The sequence below is a fragment of the Microcaecilia unicolor genome, chromosome 5, assembly GCF_901765095.1.
Source record: "Microcaecilia unicolor chromosome 5, aMicUni1.1, whole genome shotgun sequence".
NCBI lineage: Eukaryota > Metazoa > Chordata > Amphibia > Gymnophiona > Siphonopidae > Microcaecilia > Microcaecilia unicolor.
This window is the reverse complement of record NC_044035.1, coordinates 137,292,819-137,297,203: the sequence shown is the minus strand read 5'-3', so window position 1 is coordinate 137,297,203 and position 4,385 is coordinate 137,292,819. Positions and strand designations below refer to the sequence as shown.

Here is a 4,385-nt window from a genome sequence, read left to right as displayed (position 1 = left end):
TCAGAGTGTTTGGGACCATAAACGTTTTTTAACCTCGGCATTCAGCTCACAATCTTCTGCTCTCCGTTAGGGTCCCATCTTCATGGAGGTTCTAGTTCACTTCTTGCTCATGGCTTGGCTCTTGGAGGTGTCAACTGAAGAATAAAGATTGTTGAGATATGATTACAGTCTTGGAGACGCTCCACCTTTATGGCTTAACGTGGTGTAAGTGTGGAGACTGTTTCAGAGCTGTGCTCTGAGAGACATTTCTCACCATGGAAGGTGCTGTTGCTCGCAGGGTTTGGGGCATGGTTTAGCACTCAACTCCTTGAGAGGAGCCCAGGTGCTGGCTCTCTCTTGCTTCTGGAGCAAAGTCCAGGGCTCTGCAAGGGTCAGACATCTCTGTTTTGAGGACAGTGAGACCTTAATTTGGTCCTCAGTGTCCTGGGTGGACCTTCCCCCCAGCCTTTGAATCATGCTACCCTGCATGATCTTACTTCAAAGACAGTGGCCCCAATATTCAAACCGCAGGAGAAAGCCAGGCTGTTGGCGCTAAACCCAGTTATTCAGTGCTGGTCCATTTCCAGTGACCGGCATTGAATATTCAGTTTAACATTGGCTGGTCTGACTTTAACCGGCCAGGCTGGTATTCAGCGCTGGCCAGTTAAAGTCAGACCAGCCAAAATTATTCCACCTGTTGTGGTGGCCAAATATGACTGCCAAACTTGGCCGGTCTGGTTTTGAAAATTGGTGGATAGCCAGTTATATTGCCCGATATAATGGCTGTCTTTAAGTCATTAACCGGCGATATTCAGTTCCGGAAAGCCACTTAAATGCTGTTTTAGCGGCCATTTGCTTTTAAATATCAGGAGCCACACAAGGGGGAGGTAGCATTCAAGACCTCCATAGCACCCTAGATTAAACTGGCCTTTGAGGCAGCCTACATAGTGAGGTGTAAGTTTGTTAACTGGGGACCTCAAGCTCCTTCAATCTGGGCCCAGGTGTAGCTGAGCAGTAAAGCTGGCTGTTGTAACCATGCACCAGAGCCAACTGGGAAAAGACTTGGGCTGTTCTACGAGAAGATATCCGCTAAAAAGCGACTTGCTTTATGAAGGAATGCAGTAATGACCATCACAACATAGATGTCCTAATGAAAGAGGATTTGGCCTTTGGCAGGGCAGTCATTCAGGGGGCCTTGTTTTCCCCCTTCCATTAAGGGACTGCTTTTGTACATACCTTTGGTGCAGACTGGTCTAGTAAGCAATAAGGAAGGTGAAATTTAGTCATACCTCATACCTATTCATTTTCTTTCCTTGAGTCCTACCAGAACAGTCCAAGACTTGCCCTGGAAATCTTCAATATTAGGGATCGTGTAGGATTTTTGTTTCACTTCTTCCTGACTTGATGCAGGGGATGATAGTTATTAATTACAATGTTCTTCAGAGGAGTAGCCTAGTGGTTAGTGCAGTGGACTTTGATCCTGGGGAACTGGGTTTGATTCCCACTGCAGCTCCTTGTGACTCTGAGCAAGTCACTTAACCCTCCACTGCCTCAGGTACAAAATAAGTACCTGTATATAATATGTAAACTGCTTTGAATGTAGCTGTAAAAACCACAGAAAGGCAGTATATCAAGTCCCATTCCCTACCCCCCCCCCCCCCCCCCCCCCCCCACCAAAAAGAAAATATTCTTTATGGGGAAAGATTTTTTGGTCCGGAGGGCAAAGCAATACTGAAGGATTCGAACAAACAATTGCCCTTATACCGATGTCACTGGAATAGTTGGATTCTCTATTTGTATCTGCAGGTCAGGAAGGGACACAGCCTATTGGTGCAGACCATTTTGTGATGATAGTGAGGCCTTACATCTCTCTTGGCTAATTTGCTTTGTTGTGTTCTTAAATTTTCTATTATTGAGTTCTTTGCAGACAGTGGAATACCTTTTTATTGTAAAAATGTAAGAATGTCCCAAGAATGTTACTCTATAAGAAGTTTTCAGGCATCATGGTTGCCTTTCTAGGTGACAATTTTTCATCATCATTCATAAAAAGCAGCAGAATTCAGTTTTATGTTAATACCGTCTGAGTTTCTTACCCTTTGTTTCAGAACAGGTTTGTCAAGAGGGAAGGTCCCCGCGTGCAAGTTTTTCCCTATGGTATGCGATATCAAGATAAACTGTTGATCAGAACTGCTAGAGGTGTTATGGAAGGTCGCCAGATTGAGGAAACAGTGCTTGCTTTGCATCATCCTCCTCTACCAGAGCACTGGGAAATTTCACTACAAAGAAGGAAGGGATCCATACCATTAGAACATTGGGAACACAAGACATGGGTTGTGACTTCAAATTTACTTATGTGAGAGTGTCATCTAATGAGGCTAACAGCACTTTAAAGAAAGGCTATCGGAGATTTCAAGGTTTTCCCTCTGTGCAAGCAGATCGTGGGACCCATTATAATATTTAATCTGCAAACATGCTCATGAAGTAAACCTAAAACAGAATGTAAACAAATAGAAATTGAAATGGGGTATGAAAGCACTTCACTTAGACGATGAGTTCTTTTCATGCAACTTGTCTTCTACGTTTTAAAAATATTTTGATATATGTTAAAGTGGGCCACTGTCTTTAAAGTAAGATCATGCAGGGTAGCATGCTTCAAAGGCTTGGGGGGAGGGGTCCACCCAGGACACTGAGGACCAAATTAAGGTCTCACTGCCTTCAAAACAGAGATGTCTGACCCCCGCAGAGCCCTGGACTTTGCTCCAGAAGCAAGAGAGAGTCAGCACCTGGGCTCCTCTCAAGGAGTTGAGTGCTAAACCAAATATTTAGATGGAAACTGAATTTGGCATTGAATAGTCATTTGCCTAGTTAACTTGAAGTCCAGCAATTTTTATACTAAAACAAATTTATATTGTATTTTTGCTATCTGAATTTAATATTCATTTTCTCTTCATTTCTAGGATGCCCTACATAATTCTGGATGTGATGGAGTAAAACAGACATTTTTGTAATGTTACCAGGAAGAAAAAACACATTTTGGTCTCTGAGTGCATCCCTTGGAAGGTGTGGACTACTAAAGTCAATATGGTGGACTTGGCCAATGAGCAAGAGTGGCAGATATGTCAGGAAGGATGGAAGAGGAGAAACCTGGTGAAAAGATCAACATTGTGAAAATGATGAACAGGCTGCCAAAGATGTCAGCGCAATCAGAGGTGGACAGTGTCTTTTTTTTTTATTATTTTGTATTTTTGAATTTTACATGTATAAGGTTGTACAGATAAACGCTAAAGCTATAAACTGTCATATCTGAAATTGCATATCAGAATAAAGAAAAGAAATATCTCAGTAGCATATATCAAGCCCCCAAAAGAAGGAAGACAGACAGAAACCTGAGAAAAATGAGTAAGTCCACAATTAACTAATAAAATTTAGCATGTTCAAGGAGCATTTAGGTTTACAACAGATACAAATCTTAAACAGGATTGATACCTGAAGCTCCCAAAGCCTTCATGTAAAGGTGACGTGTGTGTAGATTTGAAAAAAAATATGTATACTTCACAGAATGGTATTTAGTTATACATTTGCAAATACATTGGACAGAGATGTTGGAAGAAATGTAAAGGATGTTCAGCCTTACTTATATAAAATCTACCAAGTTACTGATTCACCTGAGACATCTGTCATTATCCTAGTAAAGAGACTGATCAAGGACATGCTGACCCTCTAGCTAGAGCCCCTCGCTGAGGAGCTTTATCAGTTATAGGAAGCTTTTATAGTTAGCTTGTGTAGATCACATCAGCTACAGCAACTGAGGCTATGTGTAGCCAGATGGAATGGACAGAACATCTGCTTGCCTGAGAGGACATGATATTTTTAAGTTTTTGTAAATTTCTGACTTGTTTCTTTTTTGTTCAGAACTCATCGTTCCTTAAACTAAGTCATGAATGAGATTGATGTTTCTGGTAATAGCAGCTGTCTCCTGAAGGTCTATAATCAGTTGGTTTTTTTTTTTTAGTTATTGACGGTATTCCTCGGTCTTACACATCTGAACTGTAGTGAATTATAAGAACTTCAAACTCTAGGACCTTATCTACCACATCTTTTGCACATCACTTTCCACAGCAGACCTACTGTTTAACAAACCCTCTTGATTTAAATTGTTCCTCTTTAATACAAAGTCCTCAATCTAAAAAAAGTCTCTGTTCCAGTGCCAGCACCTTCTGGTGTAGCTTGAGGCTCACCATCAGATCTTTTCCCTAGGTAAAAAATATCTCTGAAAGAGAGTGGTTTTTTGTTTGTTTGTTTTTTACAGTTTTTCTGTCCCATTATAACCTGGAGGTTCATGGCAACCATCTAATACCTTTTCTCTGAAGCTGTTTCACAGGTTCCAGTCCTTCCATAGACAACTT

The 4,385-nt window shown here is 41.3% G+C and overlaps 1 pseudogene; it reads left to right on the top strand.

Annotated features, from left to right (window-relative positions):
• The first annotated feature begins 2,130 nt into the window (after window positions 1–2,130).
• Window positions 2,131–3,869, top strand: LOC115471287 (annotated as a pseudogene).
• The last annotated feature ends 516 nt before the right edge of the window (window positions 3,870–4,385 follow it).